The sequence below is a fragment of the Bufo gargarizans genome, chromosome 1 (genome assembly GCF_014858855.1).
Source record: "Bufo gargarizans isolate SCDJY-AF-19 chromosome 1, ASM1485885v1, whole genome shotgun sequence".
Taxonomy (NCBI): Eukaryota; Metazoa; Chordata; class Amphibia; order Anura; family Bufonidae; genus Bufo; species Bufo gargarizans.
In genome coordinates, this window is record NC_058080.1 from 41,585,381 (window position 1) to 41,606,134 (window position 20,754).

Here is a 20,754-nt window from a genome sequence, read left to right on the forward strand (position 1 = left end):
TAAAAAACTGAAAAAACAAACAAAACCCACACATATTAGGTATTGCCGCATCCGTAATGACCGGCTCTATAAATATATCAAATGATCCACCCTGTCCGATAAACACCATAAAAATAAAATAAAAACTGTGAAAAAAAGCCATTTTTGTCACCTTGCAACACCAAGCGATCAAAAAGGCGTATGCCCCCAAAATGGTATCAATCAAACCGTCACCGCATCCCGCAAAAAATGAGCCTCTACCTAAGACAATCGCCCAAAAAATAAAAAAACTATAGCTCTCAGAACATGGAGACACTAAAACATATTTTTTTTGTGTCAAAACTGCTATTATTGTGCTAAAGTGGAAAAAAAAAAAGTATACATATTAGGTATCGCCATGTCCGTAACAAACAGCTCTATACAAATGTCACATGACCTAACACTCAGGTGAACACCGTAAAAAAAAAAAAAAACGGTGTAAAAAAAACATTTTTGTCACATTACATCACAAAAATTGCAACAGCAAGTAATCAAAAAGGCATATGCCCCCCACAATAGTACTAATCAGACTGTCACCTCATCCCGCAAAAAATAAGACCCTACTTGAGAGAATCAGTCAAAAAATAAAAAAGCTATGGCTCTCAGACTATGAGACACTAAAATATTATTATTTTTTGGTTCAATACTGCTATTATTGTGCTAAAGTGAAAAAAAAATAAAAAAGTATACATAATTAGGTATTGCGAACATAATTACAAAAAAACGAAATGGCTGCACACCATTATATATGCAAAAGAGCTAAGGAATGGGGGTCATTCTAGTTAAAAGTGGTACAATACCGACTATAAATGAGTAATGGAAGCTCTTAGCGCACATACGTGTCGGGCCCACCTACCAAGCGTCAAGGTGGCTTCCGCAGATGGGTCCCTATCACTGAAGATACTGCCTCACTTTGGACTTACTAAAGTCTCCAATATTCAGGGCTGTGTAGGAACCAGCTACAAAAGTACTCTGCTCAGAAGTCCCAGGTAGATAGGCGTGTCCAGTCTAAAAGGGGTGCCACCCCCAATATATTGCAAGAAAATTTAGACTAAAACCTTCAGAATCACAGGTACATATCCATGAAGCAAACATAATTACAAAAAAACTAAATGGCTGCACACCATTATATATGCAAACAACAGAGCTAAGGAATGGGGGTCATTCTACAAGGTTTTAGTCTAAATTTTCTTGCACCATATTAGGTATTGCCACGTGCGTAATGATCTTCTCTATAAAAACATCACATGATCTAATCCCTCGGTTAGGCTGCTTTCACACTAGCGTTCGGGTTTCCGTTCGTGAGCTCCGTTTGAAGGAGCTCACGAGCGGACCCGAACGCAGCCGTCCAGCCCTGATGCAGTCTGAATGGAGGCGGATCCGCTCAGACTGCATCAGTCTGGCGGCGTTCAGCCTCCGCTCCGCTCGCCTCCGCACGGACAGGCGGACAGCTGAACGCTGCTTGCAGCGTTCGGGTGTCCGCCTGGCCGTGCGGAGGCGTGCGGATCCGTCCAGACTTACAATGTAAGTCAATGGGGACGGATCCGTTTGAAGATGCCACAATGTGGCTCAATCTTCAAGCGGATCCGTCCCCCATTGACTTTACATTGAAAGTCTGGACGGATCCGTCCCAGGCTATTTTCACACTTAGCTTTTTTTAGCTAATATAATGCAGACGGATCCGTTCTGAACGGAGCCTCCGTCTGCATTATTATGGGCGGATCCGTTCAGAACGGATCCGCCCGAACGCTAGTGTGAAAGTAGCCTTAAACGCTGTAAAAATAAAAAATGAAAACGGTGCCAAAACATCCATTTTTTTGTTACCTTGCCTCACAAAAAACGTAATATAGAGCAATAAAAAATCATATGTTCCCCAAAATAGTCCCTGGCACCTTATCCCGTAGTTTCCAAAATGTGGTCCCTTTTTTTGAGTTTCTACTGTAGGGGTGCATCAGGGGAGCTTCAAATGGAACATGGCATCTAAAAACCAGTTCAGCTAAATTTGCCTTCCAAAAACCATATGGCGTTCCTTTCCTTCTGCGCCCTGCTGTGTGCCCGTACAGCAGTTTACGGTCACATGTGGGGTGTTTCTGTAAACCGCAGAATCAGGGTAATAAATATTGAGTTTTATTTAGCTGTTAACCCTTGCTTTGCTACTGGAAAAAATTGATTAAAATGTAAAATCTGCCAAAAAAGTGAAATTCTGAAATTTAATCTCCATTTTCCATCAATTCTTGTGGAACACCTAAAGGGTTAAGAAAGTTTGTAAAATCAGTTCTGTATACCTTAAGGGGTGTAGTTTCTAAAATCGGGTCATTTTTGGGTGGTTTCTATTATGTAAGCCTCACAAAGTGACTTTAGACCTGAACTGGTCCTTAAAAAGCGGGTTTTGGAAATTTTCAGAAAAATTTCAAGATTTGCTTCCATACTTCTAAGCCTTCTAACGTCCCCCAAAAATGTCATTTTCAAAATGATCCAAACATAAAGTAGTCATATGGGAATGTAAAGTAATTACTATTTTTGAAGGTATTACTATCTATTATAAAAGTAGAGAAATAGAAATTTGCTAATTTTTCAAAATTTTTGCCAAATTTTGTATTTTTTTATGAATAAAAAGGTTTTTGTTTTTTTTACTTATTTTTACTACTGTCATGAAGTACAATATGTGATGAGAAAACAATCTCAGAATAGCCTGTATAAGTAAAAGCGTTTTAACGTTATCACCACATAAAGTGACACATGTCAGATTTGCAAAAAATGGCCTGGGCAGGAAGGTGAAAACAGGTCCTGGGTTGAAGGGGTTAAAAGGTGGCGGCATATAAACATTTGCTATCAACCATGCTTTTCCTTCTAGTATACAATCCATGAAGACATAACAACCTTGGGTATCTATCACAGTTTTAATCACTTTAATGTCTATGTCTCGATGTATTAATATAATCACCCCTCTCAAGTATGATGAATAAACTGAAGGAAAGGCATGCTGCATCCATGGTCTAGTTACCCCTCCTTTTGTCTCGTCTGTCAGATGTGTTTCTTGTAGGCAAATTATGGCCGGTAGTGCCCTTTGGATTGCATCAAACACAGCAACTCTCTTTACACCCCTACTCAAGCCCCTAATATTCCATGAGATTATTCTCATAAAGGCTAATTAATGCTGACTGTCTCTTACCAGATTTATTATAGACCGAAGAGAAGGGGGAGGGGCGGGGAAAAGGGGGAGGAGGGAACACGCCGGGGCGAGAGAAGGGAGAGAGAGAGAGGAAAAAAAAAAAACACACACACACAAGCAGCTAAAACAACCCCTGTCCCACCCTTGCTGATTGACCCAGAATGGCATCTAGCCCTGGCTCTCTTCCTTAGCATTACTCCCTCCCAGCCCCTCCTCAGCCCATTTTTCACCTCAGCTTTTTATTTTTTCTCTAATCCATTCACCCGCCGCCTCTGCGGTATCCAAGAACCAGGTTCTATTTTCCCATTCAACCCATAGCTTAGCTGGAAGCATCATTGAATACTTTACGTTATGTACACAATTTTTTTTCATATCAAGGAACTGACCAGAAGAATCAGGAAGTCAGGAAATAGCACTGCTGCACCCTCACACTCCAGACTCCCTTTCTTCCTGGACCTACATGCTATCTCCTCCTTGTCCCTTACTGATAATAGATTAATGATTATTAATCTCGGTCTTGTTCCGGGATGGGGTACTTTCGCCGGCAATCTATAGGCCCTTTTTTCACACAATTTTTGTGGTCTGAGATATCTTGGCCCAGGTGTTCCCTCAGCCAAGTTTGTATATAGTCGCGAAGGTCTCGTCCTACCAACTCTGGGATCCCTAGGCATTTCAAATTGGCCCTTCTGGACATATTTTCTAAATCTAATAATTTATTTTTTAATTCTCTATTCTCTTCTGTTAAGGGGGTTTTCTCCTTAACCGTTATCTGTAAGAGGTCCTCTGAGTCCGATATTCTTTTCTCTGCCTCTCTCAGCCTATCCTTATATTTTTATAAATCCGTTCTTAGGAGCCCAACCACCTCCTTAATATTTCCAGTCTGAAGAGAGAGGTCTTTTATTGCCAGACTACAGTTCTTTATTTCCTGGAATATGTCTTGCAAGCTGGGCGCCTGGTCTCGTTTATTAGAATTACATTCATCTGCCTCTTTTATCTGATTATTACCTCTCTCTTCAGTCTGGGGACCCTCATCAGAAGTTTTCAGATTAATATTTTCCACCAACCCAAAGAGTTCCCCCTCCAGGTCTTGGGGTGTATCATCTTTTTTGTGTTTATATGTGTATAGCAGTCCTGCCCACAATCTATTCTTTGCATTCAACACACCCAAAACATTCAAACCAATTAGTGGTATTTCCAGTTGGTATAGTGGCACGATTGGCCAAGCTAAAAAATCAAGCTCGTCCATTGGTGACATCTATGTCGCAGCGCTACAATATTATACAACAATCAGTCAATAGGTTAATTCATGCCACGCTGTTAGTATAATTAATATAATTAGCACAAGTAGATTTGTGTTCCAATTCATGTAGTTAGTACCCATATAATCACAAGCCCATTAGTATGGTTAGCTCTATTAAACTGCAGCAAAAAATGTCACCAGAGACTTCAGAGACAGTAGAGTGTAACGGCTTTTACACCTCTATAACAGGTGGGCAGTTAATTTGGACAATTCGTTCCACACAGTGATGTAATTAGTGCAATTCAGCAACAGCGCCAATTAGTATAACAAACACCGCTGTGCTCCAGACCAGTTACTATAGTTAGTTCCGTTAAGCAATCCCAGGTGTCTCCGCCGGTCATATAGCATGGCAGTTTATGCAGTTATTTTGCAAACACCAGGTTAGTTGGATTAATGCATTCCACATTTGTCATTCTTGAATCCATCCATCCCGACTTTATCTCTATATAGGCCAATTCCACAATGCCGCTTCTCCTCCTGTCAATGTGACTCACTCGCACCACCAGGCCTCCTTTCAGCTAGCACTCCGCACTGTTAAGTGTGTTTAAGCCTTAAATTTATGCACTGTAGATAAAAAGACCAGTTCTTTTGTTTGTGCACCAGCAGCCGTCCACCAGGAGTTCAGAACCTTAAGCCAGTTATTCAGGGAAGGGGGGAGAGAGAGAGAGGGTAGCTCAGGGGGCCAGCCTAGCTCTGTACACAATCTAGAGGCTGGCTTTTTCACTTGCTCCCCTGTTTTTTTTTCCCCTCTGAGCCTATCCTCTCCCGTCAGCAACAACAACTTGCCCGGTACTCACTCATTGGAGCTGCTTACTTGGCGGTCTCAGCCTTCCTTATGTTAGTTGAATCGCTTCTGCTCCAAAAGTCAACAGCAAAAAGTCCATTCAGACTCCTGTCTAACCCGACCTTCCTACTCCTCACCTCATGCCAGCTCCTGGTAACAGGGAGGGGAGGGGGAAAGGAGGACGGACGCTCCGGAGATCAACTAAGAGTCAGCTAAGCAGCAGTTCACCCTCGCAGTGTCCAGGCATCGGGGAGTCTAGTAACGGCGCAGCAGAGCAGGGGCGACAATACAGCAGGACGGCGAAGTGATGAGCTGCAGCTAAGGTGGCATCGGTTCCATTGCGGTGCAGGCTGGAGCTCGGCGGCCAGGAGGGAGGTGCGCACATCACCTACGTGCGTCCGCACGCATGCTCCTCCCTCCTCCAAAGGGTGTCTGACAGTGCCTCTTCAGCATACCCCATGTGCAGGGCACGGCTGTTTCACGTTGTTCTGCACCTCGCTTGCCTGGGAGAACAGAGTCACACAGGGGAGGAACTGCTCCGTGTCCTTCATCAAAAAATCGAATCCTGGCTTTCTTCGAGACTACTCAAAAACGGACCCATGGTGATCGACAAAGGGAAGAACAATGTGTTGGCACTGCGTCAAGGAGGGCTGAGCCATGCGCCCTGCATGGCATACGTGTTCAATCTGGTTGTCAAGCATTTCCTGAAGTCTTCCACCCATCTGCAAGACATCCTAAAAAAGGGCAGGAAACGTTGCATGCACTTCAGCCACTCGTACACCACAAAGCACACATAGAAACATAGAAACATAGAATGTGTCGGCAGATAAGAACCATTTGGCCCATCTAGTCTGCCCAATATACTAAATACTATGGATAGCCCCTGGCCCTATCTTATATGAAGGATGGCCTTATGCCTATCCCATGCATGCTTAAACTCCTTCACTGTATTTGCAGCTGCCACTTCTGCAGGAAGGCTATTCCATGCATCCACTACTCTCTTAGTAAAGTAATACTTCCTGATATTACTTTTAAACCTTTGCCCCTCTAATTTAAAACTATGTCCTCTTGTAGCAGTTTTTCTTCTTTTAAATATTCTTTCCTCTTTTACCTTGTTGATTCCCTTTATGTATTTAAAAGTTTCTATCATATCCCCTCTGTCTCGTCTTTCTTCCAAGCTATACATGTTAAGTTCCTTTAATCTTTCCTGGTAAGTTTTATCCTGCAATCCATGTACCAGTTTAGTAGCTCTTCTCTGAACTCTCTCCAAAGTATAAATATCCTTCTGGAGATATGGTCTCCAGTACTGAGCACAATACTCCAAATGAGGTCTTACTAGTGCTCTGTAGAGCGCCATGAGCACCTCCCTCTTTCTACTGGTAATTCCTCTTGCTATACACCCAAGCATTCTGCTAGCATTTCCTGCTGCTCTATGACATTGTCTGCCTACCTTTAAGTCTTCTGAAATAATGATCCCTAAATCCCTTTCCTCAGATACTGAGGTTAGGACTGTATCACTGATTTTATATTCTGCTCTTGTGTTTTTACGTCCCAGGTGCATTATCTTGCACTTATCAACATTAAATTTTAGTTGCCAGATTTTTAACCATTCCTCTAGTTTTCCTAAGTCCTTTTCCATTTGGTGTATTCCTCCAGGAACATCAACCCTGTTACAAATCTTTGTATCATCAGCAAAAAGACACACCTTACCATTGAGGCCTTCTGCAATTTCGCTGATAAAGATATTAAACAATATGGGTCCCAGAACAGATCCCTGAGGTACCCCACTGGTAACAAGACCTTGGTCTGAATATACTCCATTGACTACAACCCTCTGTTGTCTGTCCCTCAGCCACTGCGTAATCCATTCAACAATATGGGAGTCCAAGCCCAATGACTGCACTTTATTGATAAGCCTTCTATGTGGGACAGTATCAAAAGCCTTACTAAAGTCTAGATAAGCGATGTCTACTGCACCTCCTCCATCTATTATTTTAGTCACCCAATCAAAAAAATCAATAAGATTAGTTTGACACGAACTCCCTGAAGTAAACCCATGCTGTTTTTCATCTTTCAATCCATGGGATTTTAGATGGTCCACAATCCTCTCCTTAAGTATGGTTTCCATTAATTTCCCCACTATTGATGTTAGGCTTACTGGCCTATAGTTGCCCGATTCCTCCTTACTACCTTTTTTGTGAATGGGCACAACATTTGCTAATTTCCAATTTTCTGGGATGACTCCTGTTGCCAGTGATTGGTTAAATAAATCTGTTAATAGTTTTGCTAGTTCACTGCTGAGCTCTTTTAATAGCTTTGGGTGTATCCCATCAGGCCCCTGTGACTTATTTGTATTAATTTTAGACAGTTGACTTAGAACCTCTTCCTCTGTAAAGACACATGCGTCAAAAGATTAATTAGTCTTCTTTCCTAACTGAGGTCCTTCTCCTTCATTTTCCTTTGTAAAAACTGAACAGAAGTATTCATTGAGGCAGTCAGCTTGTTCTTTATCTTCTTCCATATACCTTCCTTCTTTAGTTTTTAATTTGGTAATTCGTTGTTTTAGTTTCCTTTTTTCATTTATGTATCTGAAGAATGCCTTATTGCCTTTTTTCCCTGACTGAGCTAATTTCTCTTCTGCCTGTGCTTTAGAAGCTCTTATAACTTGTTTGGCCTCTCTCTGCCTAATCTTATAAATTTGTCTGTCATCCATAGTTTTTTTTTTTTATAATTCCTAAATGCTATCTTTTTGTTTTTAATGATTTTGGCCACTTCTGCTGAGTACCACAGTGGTCTCTTCCTTTGTTTTGCTTTTACTGACAAGCCTAATACAATTTTCTGTTGCCTTCAATAGTGCCACTTTTAAGTAGTCCCATTTCTCCTGGACTCCAATGAAACTGTTCCAGTCTGATAGGGACTCATGTACCACTAATCTAATTTTAGAAAAGTCAGTTTTTCTAAAATCTAAAACTTTTTTTTTTGTGTGGTGTGACTCACTCACTGTACTTATAGTAAACCACACTGACTGGTGATCACTAGATCCCAAGCTTTCCCCTACAGTAATATCAGATACCAAATTCCCATTTGTGAATACTAAATCTAAAATGGCCTCCTTCCGGGTTGGCTCCTCCACTACTTGCTGTAGAGATAATCCCAGTAAGGAATTTAGAATATCTGTACTCCTGGCAGAACTAGCTATTTTGGTTTTCCAGTTTACATCTGGAAGATTGAAGTCTCCCATAATGATAACTTCCCCCTTCAATGTTATTTTAGCTATTTCCTCAACTAGTAGATCATCTAATTCTTTGACTTGGCTAGGTGGTCTATATATCACACCTACACGAGTTACCTTATGATTATCAAGCTGCAAGGTAACCCAAACTGACTCCAAATTGTTCTCGCTAACTTGTATCAAATTAGATTTTATGCTATCTTTCACATACAGGGCCACCCCTCCCCCCTTCTTGCCTACTCTGTCTTTCCTGTATAGAGATAACCCTGGTATTGATGTATCCCAGTCATTACTCCCCTTGAACCACGTCTCGGTAACAGCCACTACATCTATATTCTCAGATGCCATTATAGCCTCAAGTTCATTGATCTTATTCCCTAGACTGCGAGCATTTGTAGACAAGACTCTGAGCTTGTCATTTCTTAACCTTTGTGCTACTGGCCTCTTCTGGCATTGTTCCGGGGGGGCAGTCGGACTGCTGGATTATCACTGTTTTGCCCCCCTTTCCTAGTTTAAATGCTTCTTAGCAAATACTTGGAACTGTTCACCAAGGACGTTCGGTCCCTTGAGAGAAAGATGCAAACCATCTTTCTTGTACAGTTCTTTTCCATTCCAACAAGAGCTAACATGAGACACAAAGCCAAACCCTTGGTTCAGACACCATTCACCAAGCCATACATTGAATTCCTTAATGCGCATCTTCCTGTCATGCTGAAGGTTCTGCACAGGCAAAACTGCAGAGAATGAAACAGTTGATGCAACCTCCCGTATATCCTTTCCAAGTGTGTGAAAAGATTCCTTCACCTTTGAAACCTCCTTGAGCTGCAGCAGCAGAATGGCACCCCCAACATAGGCTGATATGTGACGTTTCCACCGGTTGTAATTCCACCCTCCATATGTTGGACCGACTATATGAACATAGAAAGGCCATATATGATTTCCTGATGATCCAAGAGGACAGGAGTACTCCCCTGTGTAACTTCGATGTTAGCCAGTGGCAGCTCATGCATGACACTTGCCATATCCTCCACGTTATTTGTCATTTGCCAGGACTACGGGATGAACTATGTCATTCCACTGCTTCATGTTCTGGAACAGATGCTGGTAAATACGGCTGGTCAGGGGACTAGAGATGTGGCGCCATGTGGGGGCTGAACTGGAGTAGGAGGACATGGGAGCATAAGCGATGTGTAGCGAAATGGGTGTTTTTTCTACACAGGTGACAAGAGAGGAGAAGCAGGACCAGCCAGAGGAGCTACAGGGCGATGAGGCAGAGGACCCAGACACACCACGGCAGTATGCAGTGAAGATGGAGGCAGGGAGTTCCTCCGAGTCACTTGCGCAAATGGCCTGCTGTATGCTCACTTTCTTGGGTAGTGACAGCCGAATTCTCACCATTCAGCAGAGGGATGACTATTCTGGCTCTCCACCTTGTTTGACCCTCGCTACCGGTCCAAGATGGGGGGCCTTTTTTACACCCGCCAAGAGGGAGGACAAGCTGAATTACTATAGAGACATCCTATGTAGTCAGTTGGCTGCTGCCTATCTTAGCCATCGTCCATCCTCTCGCAGGTCTGACCGGGGGGCCCTCTGCACTCACTTTCCACTGCCATGGCTGCTGGGGAAGGGTGGGGTGGCAGGAGCAGTACCAGTTCCATCAGCAGCAGCCTGAGTCTAAAGTTGCTGATGAGCAGCATAGTGAATAAACTACTCACCAGCAGCAGCATCGAGACCTGGAGCAGAACCTGAACCAGCAGGTTGTGGCACCCTGCCTGCCGTCATTGAAGATCCGCTGGACTACTGGGCAACCAAACTGGATTTTTGGCCGCAACTGGTAGAGTTTGCCCTGGAAAAGCTGTCTAGCCAGTAGTGTGGCATAAGAGCAGGTGTTTAGTGCTGTGGGAGTCATAGTTACCCCAAGAAGAACTCGCCTGTCCACCCAAAATGTGGAGAGACTGACCTTTGTCTAGATGAATCAGGCGTGGATCAGCCAGGATTTACACCCACCAATTCCTGATGCATCAGACTAGATAATCCATGGTGCCACACCAAAACTTTGACAAAAGAGACCTGTTTCTTCTGACTACCTGCCTCAGCTACTATATTGATGCTGCCACCCGACACATCTGATGCCAAGTGCTCCTTCTTTCACCCACCATCTTCAGCTTCTACTGGTATTGCCACCCACCTCCACACAATGTCACCTTGCCACTCTGTGGCCTCCTGATACTGCTGCCACCTTCACATTCTGTCATTGTGCCCCTCTGTGGCCTCCTTATGCTGCCAGCACCTCCCCACTGTCATTGTGCCACTCTGTGGCCTCCTCCTGATGCTTCCACTACCTCCAGACTCTGTCATTGGGCAACTCTGTAGTCTCCTCATGCTGCTTCCACCTCCACACTATGTCACCTTGCCACTCTGTGGCCTCCTGATGCTGCCGCCACCTCCACACTATGTCATGGTGCCACTCTGTGGCCTCCTCCTGATGCTGCCGCCACCTCCAGATTCTATCATTTGGCCACTCTGTGGTCTCCTCATGCTGTTCCCACCCTCCCCACTTCATGACTGGGCCACTATTTTGCCTTTTGGTCTGGCTGACATCATCAATTATTTGACCCTTCTACTGATCTGTCAGAAGGAAGGAAAAATGAGACGCACAATGGATCCTCTCTGTGCAGCAGCTGTAAGGCCTGTATGGTCCCATCAGAATTGGCTTATGATTTGGTAGCCAAAAGCAGGAGTGGGTACAAAACACAGAAGACATGAATATTCAGTTCACGTGTCATCTCTGTTTTGGATCCAATCCAGTTTTTTTTTTTTGGCATTAGCAATACTGATGGATTACTAACCAAATGCTGACCGAGTGAAAGTGGATGCTCCACAGACAGGATCAGTTTTTTGTGGGTTATTGTTCTGACGGATCAGAGGAAGGGCAAAATAATCAGTGACGTCAACACAAACTTACTACGGACACCCTCTCCACTCTGTCGGGGGGCTGTACTTGTATAAGCGTTTAATAGAACAGGTTCTGTAGACATCTATGTGGAATCAGCTGACGACGGTGTAAAAGGAGTGCACTTGTTATTGGTGCTAACATCGATCTGTAAGGCTGAGTTCATACTTGAGTTATGTGGTCAGTTTTGGCCCTGTGACTGCCCAAATTAGTGAACTGTGCAGTGATTCTAAGAGCAACGCTTGTCATCTGCATGTCATACTAACTCACAGTATTATTTCACTACCAAAACAGACTCCCTATGCATGTTACTGCAAGGCACATTGTTCTACACCACTATAAAGGCTCTCTGCAGCCAGTAAATAGCATTTTTTTTTGTAATTCGCCGCAAATAAATTCATATGGAACCAATTTTTTCCTAAAAAAATTGGCGAACCTGCGAATCAAATTTTTGAAAAATTTGCTCATCTCTAGTTGGCACCGTGGGTCCACACCCACTGTCTGTTACAGCTGTGATTCTACTCCACCTATGGGGCATTCCCATATACAGTACTCTACTCCTTACTGTCAGAAAGGTAAATGTCATTTCACTACACCCCAAACTATTTGATTGTTGTCTGGTGAATGGCCATATCCGCTGTCTTTTCCATATTGTTAAGCACTAATTGACTAGTTTTGTATGCTGTCATTCCTTTCTTGATTTCCTTTATCTTTAAACCCACCATTGACACTTCCATATCCCCCTTTTTTCCTTCTATCTTTGCTCAGGTCACTTGGTTTTTATTGCTGTTCATTGGCCCAAGCCAGTTTAATACCTATCTCTTTACTGTTGCTCACTGTATAAATGTATTCTTCCCTTTTCCCATGAGGGCTAACATCCTCCTTGACCCACACTGTTTTGTGGGTTTTTACTAGACTTGTAAGTTTACTTTCTTATTTTAGCCTATATACCGTACAGTACTTTTCTTGTCCCACCTCTAGATTCTTCTCTCCTTATTTTTTCTTCTTGCCCTTTTTTTCATTCACTCTCTCCATTATTTTGTGTGCCTTGTGTGCATTCTTTTTTTTTTTTTTTTTGCCTTAGCTAAAATCATAATTGATGATTACAGCTACAATAAGAAAAGGATTGGCCAAAAATTACATTTATGCAAGCTGGAACTAATAATATTGCGGTTTGCGGAAACTCCTTACTTCATGAGAACATGTAATTAAAGGAATCATGAATTCTTTAGTATAATAAAAATGGATCCAAAAGCATTAGCTGTTATAGCTGGGGAAAAGATTCAGCTATTCAACAATAGGGGGTCTCCCTAAATTTAATTTCTCCCTAATAGGGGGTCTCTTACTAAATTTGTTCAAGAACTGGCATGCATCTGTTTCTGGGTTTGGTTATCACCTAGCTTTACAAAGTTAATTAGGGTGGAGATGCTGATTGTCTAGCTTTTATACAATTAGACCTTACTGCATTCTGGTTGTCGGGTATAGTGTTTGCTAGATATATTCTGTATTTTGTGATCTGTACTTCCGCAATTGTACGTATGTTGCTCTAACCTTGTGTGTTTTCTGTTTCTTCTGGGATCTGTAGTTCCAAACTTTTTCTTGCTGTGTTTGGGATTTGCTTATTTTTGTGCCAGTGTATTGTCCTAGTTGATTTGCTGACAAATTCAGTTAGGGTGAGTTCAGTATTGCTCCATTTCTGTTCACCGTCATTAATCTACTGATTTATTGTATGCCATATATCTGCCATACATTCCGTTTCTGGATCATCTCCTCTTTCAAAAACCCTTGGCACTAATTTCCTTTCATCCACCAGTGAGTTTGGTTTCGTGTCTTGCTTTCTGCTCAGGGGTATAGCTATAGGGGAAGCAGAGGAAGCATCTGGTTTGGGGCCCTGACCCAGAAGGAGCCCATCCAGGAGGAGGACTAAAAGATTTGGTCAGGGCCCCCTCAACAGTATTACACAATGAAATGATATACAGTGACAGTATAGACAGTGTAGAAAACGGATGGAACAGCTGCCAGGAATGGTCTGAGAGAGCGATCTTTACTAGCCACAGGAATGGGGTCTGCATAAAAAAAAGTGGTTGCGAAAAAATTACTGGGGGTGGAGGGGACCCATTCAAAAATTTGATGTGGGACCCAGTCATTTCTAGCTACGCCACTGTTTCTGCTAGTACTGATATGTGCTTCATATATATATATATATATATATATATATATACACACATATATATATTTATACGGTGGATATAAAAATTCTACACACCCCTGTTAAAATGTCATGTTTCTGTGATGTAAAACAATTATAAATAATTTCAGAACTTTTTCCACCTTTAATGTGACCTATAAACTGAAATCTTTTAGGTAGAGGGAAGAAAAAATATAAAAATAAAATAATATGTTTGCATAAGTGTGCACACCCTTAAATACTTTGTTGAAGCACCTTTTGATTTTATTACAGCACTCAGTCTTTATGTTGATTTGGATGTATGCTTTGGGTCATTGTCATGCTGAAAGATGAAGTTCCTCTTCATGTTCAGCTTTCTAGCAGAAACCTGCAAAGGTTTTGTGCCAATATTGACTGGTATTTGGAACTGTTCATAATTCCCTCTAGCTTAACTAAGGCCCCAGTTCTAGCTGAAGAAAAACAGCCCCAAAGCATGATGCTGCCACCACCATGCTTCACTGTGGGTATGGTGTTCTTTTGGTGATGTGCAGTGTTGTTTTTTTCGCCAAACATATCTTTTGGAATTATGGCCAAAAAGTTCAACCTTGGTTTCATCAGACCATAACACCTTTTCCCACATGCTTTTGGGAGACGTCAGATGTGTTTTTGCAAAATGTAGCCTGGCTTGGATGGTTTTCTTCGTAAGAAAAGGCTTTCGTCTTGTCACTCTACCCTATAGCCCAGACATATGAAGAATACGAGAGATTGTTGTCACGTGTACCACACAGCCAGTACTTGCCAGATATTCCTGCAGCTCCTGTAATGTTGCTGTAGGCCTCTTGGTAGCCTCCCAGACCAGTTTTCTTCTCGTCTTTTCATCAATTTTGGAGGGACGTCCAGTTCTTGGTAATGTCACTGTTGTGCCATATTTTCTCCACTTGATGAGGACTGTCCTCACTGTGTTCCATGGTATATCTAATGCCTTGGAAATTCTTTTGTACCCTTCTCCTGACTGATACCTTTTAACAATGAGATTCCTCTGATGCTTTAGAAGCTCTCTGTGGACCATGGATTTCCTGTGGGATGAGACTAAGAACATTTCAGGAAAGACCAACTAGAGCAGCTGAACTTTATTTGGGGTTAATCAGAGGCACTTTAAATGATGGCAGGTGTATGCTGACTCCTATTTAACATGATTTTGAATGTGATTGCTTAATTCTGAACACAGCCACATCCCCAGTTATATGGGAGCGTGCACACTTATGCAACTATATTATTTTAGTTTTTTTTTGTTTTCTTCCCTCCACCTAAAAGATTTCAGTTTGTTTTTCAATTGAGTGGTACAGTTTATAGGTCACATTAAAGGTGGAAAAAGTTCTGAAATGTCTTATCTTTGTCTCATTTTTTTACAGCACAGAAACCTGCCATTTTTACAGAGGTGTGTAGATTTTTTATATCCACTGTAAATATATATATACATATATATATATATATATATATATATATATATAAAACCAAAGAAAAGAACAGCACCTCCTGATAGAATCGCAGGTGCAAGCTACAAGGCAACAATGTATAAAACACGAAAAAAGTAGCAGCACACTACTAAATGCATTAAGACTGGATGAACAGGTGAATGTGTGAACAGGGTCAAATACATAATGCCCATACTTACTATTAAGCGGGGTAGAAGCTCTTAGTGCGTATAATTTATCAAAAATATGTCGGGCCCATCTACCAGACGTCAAGGTGGCTTCTAATCAGATGGGACCTACTCTAACACGGAGTGTCCAGCTCCATTGTTACTCGGACTAAAAGCACCAGGGGGTGGGCGGGGAGTGCTGTTCCACAGAGGATGCCTTATTCCTCTACTATATATACATATAACCACACATTCACCTGTTCACCCAGTCTTAGTGCATTTAGTAGTGTGCTGCTACTCTTTTTGTGTTTTTATACCTGTTGCCTTGGTAGCTTGCACCTGCAATTCTGTCTGGAGGTGCTGTTCTTTTCTTTGGTTATATGTATATATAGTAGAGGAATAAGGCGTCCTTTGTGGAACTTAGCACTCCCCGTCAACCCCCTGTTTCTTTTAATCAGAGTAACAATGGAGCTGGACACTCCGTGTTATAGAGTAGGTCCCATCTGATTAGAAGCCACCTTGATGTCTGGTAGATGGGCCCGACATATTTTTGATCAATTTTATGCGCTAAGAGCTTCTACCCTGCTTAATAGTAAGTATTGGCATCATGCATTTGACCCTGTTCACACATTCACCTGTTCACCCAGTCTTAGTGCATTTAGTAGTGTGTTGATACTTTTTTTGTGTTTATATATATATATATAATTTTTTATTTTAAATTGTTTTGCAACTGTCCAGTTGTGCAGTTCAGCTCTACTTTATGTTCTGGGGATCTCTTAGTACCAATAGTCACTGTTAGAACTTGGGAAGGGTGACTGCTGTAGGTAAAATCCAGTTATGTGGTCTTGCACACAATTAGCTTCATTGCATCAAGCCATGTGATACACATATGAAGGTAATATTTCTTAGCACTTCTATGCTCTAGCTCGTAAAAGGGATGTCTATATATCCTAATAGGATTTCTGGAAAGGGGTAGTCTTGATGAGACACTTTCCAACTTATGACAGGTAAAATTGCATTCCAGTAGTAACATTGAAATCAATAAATGATGTCTACAAAAGAAGGGGACTCTCTTTGATATAATAATGGAGGGGGGGGACGGAGCCTGACCACGCTGGATGGTGGAAGCTATAGAGTAGAGCTCCCGCCACCAAGCCTCTATTAAGCCTCTTTTTCAGCACACTAACCCTCCGGGAATGGTGAAAATCCAGCCGAAGAACTCACTGGGCAACACGGCATCTACCTTGGAGGGCTCTCAACCTCAGCAAAATATGGAGAAGTTTGTCAGCCGCTATCCTCCGCAGCAGGCCGGGCGCGCTTCTAAGATGGCGCCTCGGCTGAAGGATACAGCGCTCCCTCACCCTGACTCTCCGGTGCCAGACACCGACGATGCAGCAGAATTCTCCTCCTCGCAACCAGAGGTGAGCGATCCTGCCACCCTCACCAGGAGCTACCTGGACAAGGCTCTGTCAAGGGCTCTGGCCCCTATAGCTGCTGACATAACGGTCATTAAGACGGAGGTCCGCCATATTGGAGAAAGAGTGGAGACCCTGGAACAAAATCAGGATGCTTTGTTAACTTTTAATGCTGCAGTTCGGGTCACTCTAGACTCCCACCGCATGGCAATAAATAGCTCACTTCTGCTCCTGGAAGATCAGGAGAATAGGAGCCGAAGGAAAAACCGGAGAATCAGGAACCTTTCTGAAGCTGCAGACACGGAGGACCTATTTAAAGTTATGGGGTCTCTTTTTGAGCTTTTACTCGGCCCTGACAGGGCTAACAAAGTGGTAGTGGAGAGAGTGCATAGGGCCCTGTGCTCAAAACCTCCGCCTTCTGACAACCCCAGAGCCGTTATATGCGGGCTGTTAAGCTTCAGAGACACTGAAGCTGTCCTACAACGAGCCAGATCTATGGGAGAAATTCAGCTTATGGGCTCTAAAATTCAGATCTATCAGGACATTGCTTCCTCTACTTTGCAGAAAAGACGGCTATTGAAACCCCTCACAGATATCTTGCGCTCCTCTAAAATTGCATACCGTTGGCTATTTCCCTTTGGCCTCCTCATCACCCATGGGAATAAGCGCGTTATTCGCACGCCAGAGGACCTACGGCAGATTTGGGAGCCACTTAACCTGGAGTCTATGGTCCTGTTTTCTTGGATGCCGGTTCAACTGGTGGAGGACTTACCCCCGTTGCAGGCCCCATTGAAATGGTCCACGGTTAAAAAGCAGAAGAATAGAAAAAACGGCGGCCCTTCAAGGATGGACACTAATGATTGATTTGGTTCTGAGTCATCCTTTTCTGAATCTGTGTCATGGTCTTACCTTCTTGCTGTTCTCCTTCGTTTGACATGTGCTGGCGGCCATCTTGGTTTCTGGGTTTCTTGTAGCCTCCCACCCTGCGGCTTCTCCTTCCCACTGGGAGGAGCTGGATGCTTAGCTCATATATATAGGAGGTCTGTGGCTTCAGTTCCTTGCTTGGTCCTCCTGTGTTCACATGCTTCTAAGACTGCTGCTGCTTCTGGTTCCTGATCCTGGCTTCGTCTGACTACCCTGCTGGTTCCTGATCCAGGCTTCGTCTGACTACCCTGCTGGTTCCTGATCCAGGCTTCGTCTGACTACCCTTCTGGTTCCTGACCTCTGGCTTCGCAAGACCCTGCTTCGGTTTAGCCATCCGTTTGGACTTTTGCCTCACAGCTTGATTTTCAATAAAGCCTTCTTATTTCCACTTATCTCTTGTTGTACGTCTGGTTCATGGTTCCATGACATTAGGACCAAGCCATGAATTCTGACGGTACAGGGCCATCCTCGCTACCTACGCTGGTTGCCAGACTTGATCAGCAGGATCACCTGTTGGGTCGGTTCGCTGTGGCGTTGCAAACCCTGCTTGAACGCACGGCTCATTTAGCTTCCGTTGCCGATGGGTCGGTTGTCGCTCCTGGGCCCGCTCCTACTGCCGCTCCGGTTGTTGCGCCAGAGTCTACCCCGACACCTGTTGCTGCGCCTGCGGTGTTTCGGGGTATGACCGGTTCTGCCCCCCTTCCACAGCGCTTTGGGGGAGAGCCAACTCAGTGCCGAGGTTTCCTTAACCAGGTGGGCATTTATTTCGAGTTGCTGCCACATGCCCTTCCTACTGAGAGATCAAAGGTGGGCTTCTTTATCTCGCTGCTCTCGGACAAGGCCTTGGCCTGGGCCAGCCCTTTATGGGAGAACAACAATCCGGTGGTTGCCGAGTTTTCCGGTTTTGTTGCTTCTCTTCGGAAGGTATTCGATGTGCCGGCTCGTGCTGCCTCTGCTGCGAAGCTCCTTATGTCCATCAGACAGGGTTCACGATCCGTAGCTGAGTACGCCATTGAGTTTCGTACCCTGGCAGCAGAGGTGGGCTGGAATAATGAGGCTCTGGTCGCTGCTTTCTCTCATGGTCTCTCGGATGCCTTGAAGGATGAGGTTGCAGCTAAGGACCTACCAGTGGAGCTCGAGTCTCTTATTTCTTTCCTGATTTTGATTGACACCAGACTCAGGGAGAGACCTTCCTTTAAGGAGAGCCTGCGGAGGTCTTCTAACAGATTGGCGCCTACGTTTGCTGTCCCACCCGTGCCTCCCTCTCCTCCCACGCCTCCTGGGGATGACTTGTCTGGGGGTGAACCCATGCAGCTGGGGTTTGCTCGCCTGTCCGAGGGGGAGAGGGCACTCCGGAGACGCGAGGGCCGATGCATGTACTGTGGTCTCGGTGGGCATTTTCGGTTGGCATGCCCGAACCGTCCGGGAAACGCTCGCACCTGAGATCCTGTCGGGGGCAGATCTTGGGTGGAGTCTCCTCGTCCCCGGTTTCCCGTGTTGACAAACCACTGATTACTGTTGTCCTCTCCTGGGTCGGGGGCTCGGTGACGACCCAGGCGTTGGTGGACTCTGGTGCTGGTGGTTTGTTCATTGATAGTGTGTTCGCTGCCACCAATTCCATTCCTCTGCAGCCTCGAGGTTCCCCACTGGCCCTTGAGGCGATAGACGGCAGACCCCTTCTGCCGCCACACGTGACTCATGAGACCCTTCCAGTGGGGATGGCCATTGGTGCCGTTCACAGAGAGTCGGTCTGTCTCCAGGTTATTTCGTCTCCACACTACTCGGTGGTCTTGGGGTACCCCTGGCTCCAGAAGCATAATCCGACTTTCGATTGGAGATCGGCCGAGATCCTCTCGTGGTCACCGCAGTGTGGGGCTAGTTGCATCCATGGGTCTGTCAAGTTGCTGTGTACTTCCTCGGACTCTCTGTTGCCTCCTGAATACGAGGAGTACCGGGATGTATTCGATAAGGTGCGTGCGGTTGCCCTACCTCCGCACCGCCCATACGATTGTGCCATAGAGTTACAATCTGGTGCCGTTCCTCCTCGTGGCAAAGTCTATCCACTGTCGGTAGCGGAGAATGAGGCCATGGAGGAGTACGTGAGGGAGGCGCTTTCACGCGGACACATTCGCAAATCCTCGTCCCCGGCAGGGGCTGGATTTTTCTTTGTGAAAAAGAAGGGCGGTGAGTTGAGGCCTTGCATCGATTACAGGGGTCTCAATCGCATCACGATCAAGAACGCTTACCCGATACCCTTGATTTCCGAGCTGTTCGATCGCCTCAAAGGGGCCACGGTCTTTACCAAACTCAACCTGAGGGCGGCATATAACCTGGTAAGGATCAAGGCGGGCGATGAGTGGAAGACCGCGTTTAACACCAGGACCGGTCATTATGAATCCTTGGTTATGCCCTTTGGGTTGTGCAATGCGCCCGCAGTCTTCCAGGAATTCATCAACGATGTTTTCCGTGACCTGTTGCAGCAGTGTGTGGTGGTCTATTTGGATGACATCTTGGTATATTCTGAATCCATGGAGGCCCACATTATGGATGTCAGACGAGTGTTGCAACGGTTACGAGAGAACAAGCTGTTCGGTAAGCTTGAGAAATGCGAATTTCACCGATCCCAGGTAACCTTCTTAGGTTACATCATTTCCGCTGAGGGGTTCTCCATGGATCCTGAGAAGGTTTCGGCTGTCTTACAGTGGCCCCAGCCCAGTGGTCTTCGTGCCCTGCAGCGCTTTTTGGGCTTCGCCAATTATTATCGGAAGTTCATCAGGGACTTTTCCATGCTAGCCAAGCCTCTCACGGATCTGACCAGGAAGGGCAGTAATCCCCAGGTCTGGCCGCTTGAGGCCATCCGAGCTTTTGAGGCTCTAAAGTCCGCCTTTGTGTCGGCTCCGATTCTGTCGCATCCCAACCCTGGGTTGCCTTTTGTCCTCGAGGTGGACGCGTCTGAGACGGGAGTAGGCGCCCTTCTGTCTCAGCGTAGAACACCAGAGGGTCCTCTGCTTCCTTGTGGGTTTTACTCCCGGAAACTGTCTTCCGCGGAGTGCAACTATCAGATTGGTGACAGGGAGTTATTGGCCATCGTGCAGGCCCTTAAAGAATGGAGGCACTTGCTCGAGGGCTCGGTGGTTCCGGTTCTCA